This window comes from Marmota flaviventris, chromosome 3, assembly GCF_047511675.1.
Source record: "Marmota flaviventris isolate mMarFla1 chromosome 3, mMarFla1.hap1, whole genome shotgun sequence".
Taxonomy (NCBI): domain Eukaryota; kingdom Metazoa; phylum Chordata; class Mammalia; order Rodentia; family Sciuridae; genus Marmota; species Marmota flaviventris.
The window spans coordinates 58723985-58739943 of NC_092500.1; the positions used below are offsets into that span (position 1 = coordinate 58723985).

At 36.0% G+C, this 15959-nt stretch overlaps 1 protein-coding gene across 13 annotated transcripts in view; it reads left to right on the forward strand.

Annotated features, from left to right (window-relative positions):
* R3hdm2 (R3H domain containing 2) overlaps positions 1 to 15959 on the forward strand; it is a 149792-nt gene that overhangs the window by 62692 nt on the left and 71141 nt on the right. Inside the window, exon 1 of one of the 13 annotated variants that reach the window (XM_071609735.1) lies at positions 13914 to 13934. The exons of the other annotated variants lie outside the window; for them this stretch is intronic. The gene's annotated coding sequence lies outside the window, so the exon portion shown is untranslated. Of the gene's footprint in view, positions 1 to 13913; positions 13935 to 15959 lie in introns of those variants that run through there. 13 annotated transcript variants of the gene reach the window in all.

The window sequence follows — 15959 nt, forward strand, 5'->3', positions numbered from 1 at the left end:
TTGAGACGTGAGAGATAAAAATGATAAAAACTTAAACTTCTGGAGATGAAAAATACAATGTCTGAGATGAAAAATACAGTGGCCAGATTGACAACAGATAGTACTAGAGAATAAAAGATTAGTAAACTTGAAGACATTGCAAAAGAAACTTACCAAAATGAAAAATAGGAAAAAGACTGAAAAAAAAATGAACAGAATATCAGTGAGCAGTAAAACATCAAATACTATAAGAATATGTGTAATTGGTATCTCAGGAGTGTTCAGAAGCAATACTATCTGAAATTTTTCTAAATTTAATGAAGACTGTGCAAACAGATCCAGAAAAGCTTATTTATGATTTTCTCTTCATCACAGATCTTAAGCAGTTTAATTACAGTATGCCTTGATACCTCTCTTTGTGATATTGTTTGGGTTCTTTAGCTGTTTAGATATATGGGAACCCAAAACAGCAAAACAACAAGAAAAGATATAACAAGGCACATTTTAATCAAATTGCTAAAAACTAGTGATGATGTCTTTTTTTTTTTTTTGGTGCTGAGGATTGAACCTAGGGCTTCATGCATGCTAGGCATACTTTACCCCACTGATCTACATTCCCAGCCCCTGGTGATAAAGTCTTAAAAGTAGACGGGAGAGGGGGAAATAAATAAATATAAATAAATAAATAAATATATATATATATATATATATATATATATATATAGAGAGAGAGAGAGAGAGAGAGAGAGAGAGAGAGAGAGAGAGAGAAACCAAGGTGTTATAGGCTGAATTGTGTCTCCTCCAACCCCTGCAAATTCATATTAAAGCACTAATCTCCAGTACCTCAGAAAATGGCTATATTTGGAGATAGGATTTTTAAAGAGAAGATAAGTTAAAAGAGGTAAGTAAGCCCTAATCTTTTTTGGGGGGTGGGGTGGGGAGGTACTGGGGATTGAACCTAGGGGTGCTTAACTACTGAGCCACATCCCCGGTCCTTTTTTATATTTATTTATCTTGCTGAATTGTTTAGGGCCTTGCTAAGTTGCTGAGGCCGACCTTAAACTCATAATTCTCTGCCTCAGCCTCCTGAGCCACTGGGATTATAGGCGTGCACCACCATGCTCGGCAAGGTATGCCCTAATCTAATTTGACTTGCAAGGAAAGGAGATTTAGACACACAAAGGTACACCAGCAAAATGGGCCTGCATGAGGAAAGACCATGGGCATCCATGAGGAAAGGCAGCCATAAGGAAGTCAAATGGAGTGATTTTAAGAGTCACTCCATTTGACTTCCATATGGCCCTGTTTTGTATTTTATTTAGAGACAGGATCTCACTGCGTTACTTAGTACCTCACCATTGCTGAAACTGGCTTTGAACTCATGATCCTCCTGCCTCAGCCTGTCCCAGGCTGCTGGGATTACAGGCATGTACTACTGCACCTGGCTAAAAAATTTCTATATGCAGTGAAAATACCTTTCAAAATTAAAGAGGAAACTGTTCAGAATAGACAAATCTCTTAGAAAGTGACTTAGTTTCTAAGTGCTGAGAATTAAGAGAAAACGAGTTATTGCTAATGAGTATAGGTTTCTTTTTATATGCTGAAAATGTTCCAAAATTAATTTTGGTATTGGAAGTACAACTTGAATATACTAAAAGTCACTGAATTGTATACTTTTAATGGGTGACTTATATGGCATACGAATTTTATTGGTTAAAAATGTAGATGAAGGGCTGGAGCTGGAGCTTATATGTGGTAGCTTAGTGGCACAGCAGTAGAGCATCCCTGGGTCCAATCCCCAGTAATATAAAAGAAAGAAAAGAAAAAAATTAAATTGACTGACTAAAACAAAACCAAGAAAACTGACTGGGTGTGGTGGTATATTCTAGTAATACCAGCCACCTGGGATGCAGAAGCAGGATGATCCCAAGTTTGAGACAAATAAAGACATTCTATCTATAGCTACAAAAAATTTTTTTAAAAATGTAGGTGAAGGGGCTGGGGTCGTGGCTCAGTGATATAGTGCTTGCCTAGCATTTGTGAGGCACAGGCCAATTCTCAGTACCACATATAAATAAATAAAGATCCAGGGGCTGGGATTGTGGCTCAGCGGTAGAGCGCTCGCCTAGCACAGGCAGGACCCGGGTTCGATCCTCAGCACCACATAAAAATAAAGGCATTGTTTTGTGTCCATCTACACCTAAAAAATAAATGTAAAAATAAATAAATATCCATTGACAACTTAAAAAAATGTAGATGAAGGCAGGTATGATGGTACATTCCTGTTACCTCAGCTACTCAGAGGATTAAGGTAGAAGGATGCAAGTTTGAGGCCAGCCTGGGTACCTTGGCAAGACTCTGTTTCAAAAATAAAAAAAATTTAAAAAAAAATTTTTTTTTCTTTTGTAGTTGTAGAGGACAGCATGTCTTTATTTTATTTGCTTATTTTTTGTATGTGGTGCTCAGGATCAAACCCAGTGCCTCACACATGCTAGGCATGTGCTCTGCCACTGAACCACAACCCTGGCCCCTCAAAATAAAATTTTTTAAAAAGCTAGGGATATAGCTTAGTAGTAGAATGTTTGCCTGCCACATATAAGGCCCTGGATTCAATCTGCAATACTGGGGGAAAAAAAAAAAGAAGGTGTAGATGAAATAAAGCTTGTCCAAACATACAAGAGGTGATAGAATTCATCAACATCAAACTACTACTCCTATAAGAAATGTTGAAGATAGGAGAAACTAAACCAGATGGAATTTTAAATCTGCAGAAAACAAGAGACGCAGAAATGTGGAGAAAATATTTCAGATTTTTTTTTTTTTTAAGTCACTTTAAAATATAATTGGGATCAGGCTCAGTGGAGCATGCCTATAATCCCAATGACTCGGGAGGCTGAGTTAGGAGTATCACAAGTTCAAAGCCAGCCTCAGCAATGGTGAGGCACTAAGCAATTCAGTGAGACCCTGTAATCACAGCGACTCATAGGCTCAGGGAAGAGGATCACAAGTTCAAAGCCAGCCTCAGCAACTAAGCAAGGTTTTAAGCAACTTAATGGGACCCTATCTCAAAATAGAAAAAAAAAAAAGACCAGTACAAAGGTTAATGAACTAAATGGCAGAAAAGTGATAGGAAAAATCAATGAAACCAATTTTTTTTTTTTTTTTTTTTTAAATATTTATTTTTTAGTTTTCGGCGGACACAACATCTTTGTATGTGGTGCTGAGGATCGAACCCGGGCCACACGCATGCCAGGCGAGCGCACTACCACTTGAGCCACATACCCAGCCCACCAATTTTTTTTAAATGAATGAAATTGATAAATTTAGCAGACTTCCTAGGAAAGGAAAAGACTCATATTACTAGTATCAGTAATGAGGGAACATTACTGATGATTCTATAGGCATTAAGCAATAATGGAAGCCGGGTGCGGTGGCACATGCCTGTAATCCCAGTGGCTCAGGAGACTGATACAGGAGGATCAAGAGTTCAAAGCCAGCCTCAAACAACTCAATGAGACCCTGTCTCTAAATAAAATATAAAATAGGGCTGGGGATGTGGTCCAGTAGTTGAATGCCCCTTAGTTCAATCCCTGGTACCCCCTCCCCCCACACACACAAAAAAGGAATACAATGCACAATCCTGTGCCATTAAATTGACAGTTTATGTAAAAGGGATAATACAAAAAAGGGCTGGGGAAGTGGCTCAGTGTTTGAGTGCCCCTGAGTTCAATCCCCAGTACCCCCCCCCCCAAAAAAAAAAAAAAAAAAAATATATATATATATATATATATATATATATATATATATATATATATATATATATATATATATATATATATAAAATTGGGTTAGGAGTGGTGATGCAACCTGCAGTCCCAGTGATTTGGGAGGCTGAGGCAGGAGGATCTCAAGTTCAAAGCCAACCTCAGCAACTTAGCAAGACCCTAAGCAACTTAGTGAGACCCTGTCTCAAAGTAAAACATGAAAAGGGCTGGGGATGTGGCTCAGTGGTTAAGCGTCCCTGGATTTAATTCCTGCTGGATTTAATTCCCCCCATATGTATACACACATGCGCATCCGCCCGCATGCACACACAAGAATAAAATTAGGGCTGAGGGATAGCTCAGTGGTGGAGTGCCTGCCCAGCATGTGGGAGACCTTGAGTTTATTTCCCAGCACCACAAAAAATAAGTAAATAAAAAATATTTTAGCTGGGTGTAGTTTACATGCCTGTAATCTCAGGCATTGGGAGGCAGAACCAGGAGGATCTCAAGTTTTAGGACACCTTCAGCAATTTAGCAAGGCCCTAGGCTACTTATTGAGACCCCGTCTCAAAATAAAAAAATAAAAAGGACTGGGGATATAGGTCACCCATAGAGCATCCCTGGGTTCAATCTCCAGTAACATGAAAGAAAGAAAAGACAATAAGAAAAAAATTTAAATTGCCTAAAACAAAACCAAGAAAACTGGACTGGGTGTGGTGGTATGTTCTAGTAATCCCAGCCACCTGGGATGCAGAAGCAGGATGATCCCAAGTTTGAGGCCATCCTGGGCAATTTATTGAGAACTTGCCTCAAAATTTAAGTAGAGGACTCGGGATGTAGCTCAAGAGGTAGAGTCCTTTTGGGTTCAATCTCCAGGTTAAAACAAAACAAAACAAAAAACCTGTGTTGTGGGATTTATAACATGTAGAAATAAAAGGAATGGTAGAAGTTGCCCCCAATGTTGGGAGACAGGAAATAGCAGTATACTGTTCTAAGATTCTTACATATGTGAAGTTGTATATTACATGAAAAGTAGATTGTGATATTATGTGTATACCATAAACCCTAAAGAAGCCACTTAAAAGCAAAATGATATAGCTAATAAGGCAATAAAAGAGATAAAATTGAATCATAAAAATGCTTAATAAATCTAAAAGATGTCTGAAGAATACAAAATGAATATACTGGATAAATCAAAAACAAATAGTAAAATAGTTTATTTAAATCTGACCAGACCAATAATCACATTAAATAAACAATTGAAACACCTCAATAGGTGAAAATTAACAGATTGCATTTAAAAGTAAGATGCAACTAAGTGTTGTCTACAAGAAACCCACTTTAAATATATATAAACTCATATTGAAAGAAGGGTAAAATAAAATATACCTTGTAAACACTGTTCAGAAGAAAGGAGTTGCTATATTAATAAAGACATAGTAGATATCAGAGCAAGGAATATTACCATGGCTATAGAGACTTACTTCATGATGACAAAAAGAGTCAGTTCTTCAGGGTACCTAACGATCATAAACGTTTATGCATTTAGCAAGATCTTCAAAGTACATAAAGGGTAATAGAACTGAAAGGAGAAATAGAGAATCCACCAATATAGTTGAAGATTTCAACACCACTCTCTAAATGATAGAACAAGTATATAACATGCAACCTTTTCAGATGGCTTTTTATTTAGTAATATGCATTTGGGCCTTTTCTTGTTAGTTCATTTTCTTTTAGGGCTAGATAATACTCCAGTGTTCCTACATACCACTGTTTGTTTATCCATCTATTTACTGAAGGACATCTTGGTTACTTCTAAATTTTAGCAGGTATTAATAGTGCCTGGCCTTTTTTTCTCCTTTAAACCTGCTTTAGTTAGACTTCATCACCACTACTCTAAACTCCTAAAAAAAAAAAAAAAAAAAAAATCCAGGACAGTTGTTTCTTAGTTTCCATGTGGAATTAGTTCTAGGACCCCTTATGGATGACCAAATCCTCAGACACTCAAGTCCTTTGTATAAAAAGCTAGTTTTTGCATGTAACCTACATACCTTCTCCTGTATACTTTAAATCATCCCTAAATAATGTGGACTGAGGTGTGGCCCAATGGTAGAGTATTTACCTAACGTTTCTGAGACCCTGGGCTCAATCCCTGTAACAGAGAAAGAAAAAAAAATCTATGATACTTTATGCTACTCAAGTGCTATATAAATGGTTGCTGTACTGTATTGTTTAGGGAATACTGTTAAGAAAAAAAATCTGTGCACGTTCCAGGGTAGCCATGATTTTTTATTTTCAAATATTTTTTTATAGTTGGTCATGTTTATATATGTAGTACCCCTCCCACCATGGATGAATATAATCAGTTGTAAGTTCCCATCTCATAGACCTATTTGTACTTAAAATATTTGTATTCTCCTTGAAATGCTTTTCTACTTGGCTTCCAAACACCATACTTCCTTTTCTCATTGGCCGTTTCCTTTTAGTCTCCTAAAAAAGGTACAGGGTTCTCCTGTACCCTCTTTTTTTCTTTTTTGCTCCAGTACCAGAAATTGAACCCAGGAGTACTTAACCACTGAGCCACATCCCCAGCTTCTTTTTATTTTTATTTTGAGACAGGATCTCGCTAAGTTGGTTAGGGTATTGCTGAGTTGCTGAGGCTGGTCTCAAACTTGAGATCCTCCTGCTTCAGCTTCCTGAATCATGAGGAATACAGGTGTACATCATCATGCCTAGCTTCTAAACCCTTTAAAAAAAGGGGTGGAAAGTCTGGGGTTGTAGCTCAATGGTAGAGTACTTGCCTAGTTACCTGTGAGGCACTGGATTTGATCCTTAGTACCACATAAAAATAAATAAATAAAAATAAAGGCATTATTTTTTTAAAAAATGAAAAATGTCAAAATACAAAATAAATAGGATATTATAATTAACCCCCAAGTACCCTTCAAGAACCATCAGTACTCTATTTTTTAATTTATAACTCCACCCATTCTTATCCCCTGCTTAATGATTTCTTCTTATTTTTTGGTCTTATTTATTGAGAATAATTTCCATAGAATAATGCTCATCTATTTTATATAAAACCATTCTCTAAATTTGTTTTCCACTGCTGTGTATCTAACCTTGATCCTCTCACATGCTAATCAGGCACTCTATCACTGAGCAGCTTCTCTGGCTCCAAATTCTCTAATACCTGAAAAACATTAAAATCTGGTTACCACTACCATAGTCCAAATATAAAATATTTCTATTACCTTAAATGATTCCCTTTTGCCCCTTGTAGTCATTCTCTACCCTACTCCCAGACCCTAGCAGTCTCTAATGTATTTGTTTCTATAGTTTTGGCTTTTCCAGAATGTCATGTAAATGGAATATATATATATATAAATTTTTCAGATTTGTTTCTTTCACTCAGCATAATGTCTTTGAGATTCATCTGAGTCATTACAAATATTACTAAGTCCATTCTCTGTATTACTAAGTAGAATTCCATTGTATGAATGTACCAATTTATTTGTTGATTCACTAAAGAATAGAGTTTTATTTTTTCCAAGTATGAATAAAGTGGCTGTGAACTTTCTTGTACAATTTTTGTATGAAAGTAATTTTCATTTAATTAGGGTAAATAAATAGGTGGGAGTGGGATTGTTGGGTTTTATGGTAAATATATATTTAACTTTATAAGAAGCAAATTGTTGTCTAGAATGGCTGTACCAATACATTGGAGCACCAGTTACTCCATATCTTCACAAGAATGTATTTTATATTTAAGTCTTCTGCCCATTTTTAAAATTGGGTTGTTTTCTTACTGTTGAATTTTGAGAGTTCTTTATATATTCTAGATAGAAGTCATTTGTTGGATAGATGATTTGCATATATTTTCTTCCATCTGGTAGCTTGTCTTTTTTCTTAAATATATATTTTAGTTGTAGTTGGATAGAACACCTTCATTTCATTTATTTATTTTTTACGTGGTGCTGAGGATAGAACCCAGCGCCTCACATGTGCTAAGAATCTTTTTATTTTTATTTTTAAAACATTTTTTAGTTGTCAATGGATCTTTATTTGTCTATCTATCTATCTATCTATCTATCTATCTATTTATTTATTTATTTATATGAGGTGCTGAGAATCTAATTCAGTGCCTCACACATTCTAGGCAAGTGCTCTACCACTGAGCTACAACCACAGCCCAGTTTTTTTTTTTTAATGAGTCATGCTTTTGGTATCTTATTTAAAAATTTTTTACTTCATATCAGGTCACAAATATTTACACCTATGTTTCCTTCTAAACATTTTTACAAGGCCTGGGGATGTAACTCAATGGCAGACCTCTTGCCAACCATATGTTGGGTTCTATCCCCAGTTGTGCAAAATAAAACAATAAAACCCCCTGTCATTTTATAGTTTTATATTTTACATTTATATCAATGACCTGTTTGAGTTAAATTTTACCTAAGACATAGGTAAAGATACTCTTAAAAAAAAAAATATATATATATATATATATATCCAATTGTTTTTATACTATTTGTTGAAAGCTTTCTTTTTCCATTAAGCTGCCTTTGCACCTTTGTAAAAATTCAGTTGGTGTATTTGTGTTGAGTCTCTTCTTAGATTCTTTTTCTATTCCAATTTTCTATGTGTCTTTTTCTTCACCAATTCCATGTTCTCTTGATTTCTGTAGCTTTTTAAAGTCTTTTTAAAATTTTCTACCAAAATGAACCTAGGGTACTTTACCACTGAGCCACATCCCCAGCCCTTTTTACTTTTTATTTTGAGACAGGGTCTTGCTGAGTTGCTTCTGGCCTCAGTAAGTTTGTGAGGCTGGCCTTGAATTAGTAATCCTCCTATCTCAACCTCCCAAATTGCTGGAACTATAGGCGTGTGTCACCATGTCTAACTTTTTAAGTCTTAAAAGTTGAATACTATGATTCTTACACCTTATTCTTCTTTGGAATTATTTTGGCTCTTTTTATAACTTTGCCTATCCATAAAAGTATTAGAATTAAGTTTGCATATATCTGTAAAAACTCTTGCTAGGACTTAGAATGAAATTGTACTAAATCTATAAATCAACTTAGGGAGAATTGACATCTTCACTATGTCAAGTTTCCAGTCTATAAAATGGGCTGGTGGTGTAGTAGCTCAGTGGTAGAGTGTATATTTAGAATGTGGAAGGCCCTGAGTTCAGTCCCCAGCAACAACAACAAAAAAGATACATTTTCTCATTTATTTGGGTCTTTAATATATTTTATTAGAGTTTGTAGATTTCACTATACAAATACTTTACGTATTTAATTAAGTATGCAACTAAGCACTTAATTTGTGGGAAATAATCATAAGCGGTATTTTAAATTTTAGTTTTCAGTTATTTATTGCTACTTTATATAAATTTGATTTGGCAATGTTGACTACTTCCTGTGATCTAGCTAAATATTTTTTCACCCCCATCTCCCTTGGCCCCCAATACTAGGAATTGAACCGAGGGGTATTTTACCACTGAATTTCATCCCCAGTTTTTTGGTTTTTTTTTTTGGTGCTGGGGACTGAACCCAGGGCCTTGTGCATGCATGGCAAGCACTCTACCAGCTGAGCTATATACTCAGCCCCCAGCCCCCAGATATTTTTTTTTTTTTTTTTTTAATTTTTAGTTGTTAAAGAACCTTTATTTTATTTATAGGTGGTGCTGAGAATTGAACCCAGTGCCTCACACATGCTAGGCAAGTGCTCCACCACTGAGCCACAACCCCAGCCCATCCCCAGATATTTTTAAAAACATTTTTAGTTGTAGATGGACACAATACATTTATTTATTTATATATATATATATATATATATATATATATGGTGCTGAGGATCTACTCTAGTGCCTCTCACATGCTAGGCAATTGCTCTACCATTGAGCTACAGCTACAGCTCCCCAACCTTTTTTATTTATTTTTATTTTGAGACAAGGTCTTCATAAGTCACCCAAGCTGACCTTAAATTTGTGATCCTTCTGCCTCAGCCCCTCAGTGGCTGGAATTACAAGTGTGAGTCACCGCACATATCTCATATTTTCTATTTTGAGGAGTTTTGTATGTTTTGTTTTGATTCCTTGATATTTTATTTCTTTTTTTAATATTTATTTTTTAGTTGTAGTTGGACACAATACCTTTGTTTTATTTATTTATTTTTTTATGTGGAGCTGAGGATTGAACCCAGGGCTTTGCACATGCTAAGCAAGTGCTCTACTGGTGAGCCACAACCCCACCCTCTTCTTGGTATTTTCTATGTACGCAATTATGTTGTCTATGAATAGGAATATGTTTTTCCTTTCTTGCCAATATGTATGCCTCCTATTTCTTTTTCTCATCTTATTGCATTGGCTTCATCTTCAGTTGAATAGGACTAGTGACAGTGAACAACCTTGCCCCCCCCCCTTTTTTAAATCTTAGTGTAATGTAAAAGCATTCAGTTTTCAGGTTTGGTTATACTTCATCTATATTAAACTAAGAAAATTTTCTTCTATTCCAACTTTGCATCTTTATGGATGTTGGATTTTGTAAGATTTTTTTTTCTCTGTCAGTTGAAGTGATCATGTATTTTTTCTTTTTTTCCCTTTTTTGTAGTATTGGGGATTGAACTCAAGGGTGCTTAACACTGAGCTACATCCCCAGTCTTTTTTATGTTTTGAGACAAAGTCTTGATAGGTGTCCTAGACTGGACTTGAACTTCGGATCTTCCTGATTCAGCCTCCCAAGTAGCTGGGATTCAGGGGACACACCACCATGCCTAGCCAATTTTTTCTTCTTCAGACTGATAATGGTGGGCTACATTGATTACTTATCAAAAAACAAACCAATCTTACATTCTCAGAATAACCTCCTATGGTTGTAATGCATTATCTTTTTTTTATCACTGGATTTAATTTTCCAATTTTTTTTATTTAGATATTTAGCTTGGTTTGTAGTTTTCTTATGTTTGCTTAGTTTTAGTAAAAAGATAATTTGGCCTTATAAAGTGACTTGGAAAGTATTCCCTTCTCTTCTGTTTTCTGAAGAGATTACATAGAATTGATATTATTTTGTCTTAACGTGTATGCTAAAATTCACCAGAGTAAGCATCTGGGCTTATAGATTTCTTTAGTAGTGATAGGGTTATTCAGGTTATCTATTGTACCTTGGGTAACTTTTTTTTAAAAAAGATTTTGCTGATTAGATTTTAATAGTGAACCAATTTTGATTTATTTTTTATTTGTTCTTTTTAGATATACATGATAGTAGAGTGTATTTTGCATATTATACATACATGGAATATGACTTATTAGAATCCCATTCTTGTGGTTATACATGATGTGGAGTTTTACTGGTGGTGTATTTATGTATGAACATAGGAAAATTATGTCCAGTTCATTCCACTGTCTTTCCTATTCCTGTTCCTGTTCCTCTCCTTTCCCTTTATTCCTGTGTCTAATCCACTGAACTTCTGTTCTTCCCCTCCCTTCAAATGGGTAACTTTTGATAGTTTATGATTTTCAAGGAATTGGTCTGTTTCAGTTAAGGGGTTGAAATGTCTACAAGGTCCGTAGTGATTTTTTTTTTCAGATCTGCTATTAATAATATGTCTTCTCAGTCTCCTTTGTAAGTCTTGCTAGAGATTTATTAACTTTCTGGATTTTTTTCAAAGAAACAACTTTTGGTTTCATTGCCTTTCTTTCCCTATCTTTAGTTTCATTGATTTCTGCTTTTTATTAGTAGTCTTCATTCTGATTGCTTTGAACTTGTTTTATTTTGTTTATTTATTTAAGTTTTTTTTCTCTCTTTTTTTTAAATAAGAGTTTTTGTTTTGGTACTAGGAATTGGAACCAAGGGTGCTTTATCACTAAACTAACTATATACTTCAGTCCCCACCCCTCTTTTTTTTTTTTTTTTGCAACAAGATCACAACAAGTTGCTGAGGGCCTTGCTAAGTTGAGGCTAGCCTTCAATTTGTGATCCTCCTGCCTCAGTGACTCAGGTCATTGGTATTACATGTGTATGCCACCACGCTTGTCTTCTTTTTTTAATAAGGTAAAAAGTTAATCAGATTAATATGGATACTTATGTGGAGATTGTCTTAGCTTTGGCTACCATGATAAAATACCACAGACTAGGTAGCTTAAACGGCAGTAACATTTCTCATCATTTAGGAGGCTGGAAAGTTTATGATCAAGGTCCTGGCAAGATAGGTTTCATTCTAAAGCATCTCTATAGAACTTATAGGTAGCTGTGTGCTCACCTCTTCTTTGTGCAGGAGGTAACAGAGAAAAAGAAAACTTAGTTTCTGGTGTCTTTTGTAAGATCACTAATTGAATCAGAGCCCTACCCCTATGACCTAATTTAGCCTAAATTACTTCCTTAGAGGCCCAGTCTCCAAATATAGCAACCCTGGTGGTTAGGTGCGGGAGGCCACTAGCCCATAAGCTAAGCATCCTCTCTCAGCCTTGAGTTAGGGGGTGTTGGTCTGACATTGCACGCCTTCTGCTGTGCAATGCAAGGGTCTCCACCTTTGCTTGGCAAAGAAGTTTGCTCTAGCTCTGGACTTGGGAGTTACCCAATGGGATTGGACAACCCCCCCTTGAAACCTTATCCCTTGCCTTATTTAGTGAAGAATATTCTATCAAAACTCCTTTGTATGTCCCCCCTATAAAAGCTATAAAAATAAAGAGATTCCCAGTGCACGCTCTTTCCAGAGTGGAAGCTGACCTTTAGGTCACAGAGCAGTCCCACCCTCAATATGAAAATTACTTCTGTGTCCTGTGCTTTTTGCCATTTTCTTAGCTTAATCTTACAGCCAGCTCTTTTAAACCCAGTTCATCTCATCTGCGCAAGTAGCTGGTGAGAGTTAGGGCTTCAACATGAATTTTGGGAGGGGGAATACAAACAGTACCAACATACCAAACATAGAAACCAAGTATTTACCATATGTTTTTGTTCCTTTATTCCTGGTGCTTCAAGTTTTGTTGTATTACCACTTATGCACGCACACATTGCTACCACAGTGTTGGAATCAAACCCAGATCCTCATGTTAGACAAGTGCTCTATACCAAACTACACTCCCAGTCCTATTTCCTTTCTTTTGGCCATTCTTCTAGAGGAAGTTTCTTATAAAGAATCCTCTTAGCTGGGCATGGTGGTGCATGCCTATAATCCCAGTAGCTCGGGAGGCTGAGACAGGAGGATCGCAAGTTCAAAGTCTGCCTCAGCAATGGCAGGTTGAGATGCTCAGCAACTCAGTGAGACACTGTCTCTAAATAAAATACAAAATAGAGCTGGGGTTGTGGCTCAGTGGTTGAGTGCCCCTGAGTTCAATCCTGGTACCAAAAAAAAAAAAAAAAAAAAAAATTCTCTTAGTTTTCTTCTGTCTGGTAATATCCTTATTTCATCTTTACAGAAGGATTTTCTCTGATATAAAATTCTGTATTTGAACAACTTTTAAAATGTTGTGCTAATTTCTTCTGGTCCTTATGGTTTCTAATAAAAAAAAATATGAAGCTATTTAAGTCATTGTTCCCTTAATAACTAGTGTATTGTTTTTGTAGTTGCTGCCAATAATTTTGTTTGTTTGTTTGTTTCATAGTTTTTATTTGAATTTGGGAATAGATTTTGTTGTATTTAGCCTGTTTGGTGATTTGCCTCTTGAATCTATTGGTTTACACACATTTGTGAAGTTCATTTCAGCCATTATTTCTTCAAATATTTTACCACACTTTGGCTTTTGAAAAATATTTATTTATTTTTTTTAGTTTTAGGTGGACACAATATCTTTATTTTATATTTATGTAGTGCTGAGGATTGAACCCAGTGCCTCATGCATGCTGGGTGAGCACTCTACCACTGAGCCCCAGCCCCAGTCCCCACACTTTGGCTGTCTATCTTTTATTTTTCCCCCCTATCTCTGTCTCTCCCTCCCCTCCCCTCCCCTCCTCCCCTCCTCTCCTTTCTTCTTCTCTTCTTCTTCTTCTTCTTCTTTTCTCTCTCTCTCTCTCTCTCTCTCTGCTAGGATCAAACCCAGGGCCTATATTAATCACTATACCACTGAGCCACACCTTCAGCCCTATATTTGTGTTTTTGAGACAGGATCTCTCTCTGTTGATCAGGCTGGCCTTGAACTCCTGAGCTCTAGCAATCCTTCTGCCTCAGCCTCCAGACTAGCTGGGACTACAGGTATGTTCCAGTGTGCTGAACTCTTCACCAGCGTCTTATTTCTCTTTCTGGGACTCTGATGTATCAAAGTAAATATTACACTTTTGGATGTTATCCCACATATCCTAATGACCTGTACCTAGTCACCCCACCCTGTTGTTTTTCTTTGTTGTCCAGAATCAGTATTATATTTGGTATTTCCCTTGACTTATCTTCAGATTCACTGAGTCTTTCCACTGTGATTTCTGTTCTCCTGTTGAATGCATATGTTTATCCTTCAGTTGTATTTTTCAGTTTAAGGTTGTCAAGGCAATCAAATCCAATATCTGTGTTTCTTGATATTTTGACTATTCATCTTTTATACAAATTGAGATCATCTTGGCTCTAAATACAACAATTAACTTTATATTATATCCTGGAAATTTTGATAATTATGACGGTATGGGTTTTGTTTAAATTCTACAGTGAATATTGACTCTTACTGTTTTAGCAGACAGTTTACCCATTTGAGTTCAACTTGAAAGTTCTGTTCAACTTTCTTTGGTTCGTGATTCCAAAGTCATCTCAGTTTTTAAGCCTTTTACCGTGCTGGTTAGATTTGCCTTGCATGTGCATCACCAAGTAACTCATCTAGATGTGCAAGTAGTTATTCTTATAGTTTAGAATTCCCTTATTATATATTTTAGTAAATACATATTGAAGTATTCTAGACATGAAGAGTCATTATGAAAACTTTTTAAATTGTTTTGGAAAATATTATACAGGCACCTATGTGTAAATTTGTATGTGAATCTTCTAAATGAACATTATACTCTTTTTTGCAAATTCTCTGTATGGTTATAAACTTCCCAAACAAAAATTTGGATGCAGCAAATAAATATAAGTCAAAACCATGTCATTCCCTGCTTAAAAACCACCAGTGACTTCTCATCTCACTAAATGTAAAAGCCAGTTTGTTTCAGTGGTCTATTTGACCTCTCATATTAGTCTTCCAACTCCCAGTGGCTTCTCATCTCACTCAGAATGAAAACCAGAGTCCCTTTTTGTCTTTAGTATGTCCTTTAATGAACCTATCTAATATTCTTAGAGCTTTTCATAGTACCTGGCCCATAATCAAAGCACAAGCTCAAAATAAAAGTGCTTGTTTGGATCAAAATGACTAGTTGTGGGGCTGGGGATGTGGCTCAAGCGGTAGCGCGCTCGCCTGGCATGTGCGGGGCACTGGGTTTGATCCTCAGTACCACATAAAAGTAAAATAAAGATATTGTGTCCACTTAAAACTAAAAAATAAATATTTAAAAAAATGACTAAATGTGTCTTTATGACAGACTTTATTCCTCTCCTCAGGTTGCCTATGTACTAGCCATATGTTATTATGTGCCACTGCAGACTTTTTGCCACTGGAAAATCCATTATTTGCTGTAGTAATAGAGATTGTTACTTATTTTCTTTGGGTCTTGAAATTAGGATCTGAGGCAGGTTCTCAGTGGTAGAGCACTTGCTTAGCATGCACAAGGCCCTGGGTTTTACCTCAGTACCACAAAAAGAATTAGGACCTGAGGTTGGAGTTATAGATCAGTAGTAGAGTGCACTAAGCCCTGGGTTCAATCCTCAGCTCAAAAACAAACAAACTTGAAGGTTTTAAGTTTGTTACACAGCTCTAGCTAGCATACTTTGAATCACTTCCTTTATTTTAATCTGTCCTCATTCCCAAACTTATATTTTCTGTTTTCATTTTTTTAAATCAATTTTGTCAGTAGGTGTTTTCACTATTTTTTTTATTCCTTCATTTTATAACCAAAGTTTTCTCTCCATCCTTTAGGGGCAAATATGGCAGAGGGAACAGATAGCTTCTAGTATTCTATGCTGCCTGCCTTCTGCTCCAAAATGAAAAATGATTTTACTAAGTATAGTTCACTGGAAAGAGAATTCTCTGTAACTAGGATTAGTCTTTGTTTTAAATTTCTAAAGTTGAGCCCAGTAGTTTTTAAGCTATTGTCCTTAAAAAGCTACAAGGCCCCTGACCTTGATTATTTTGCAGGTGAA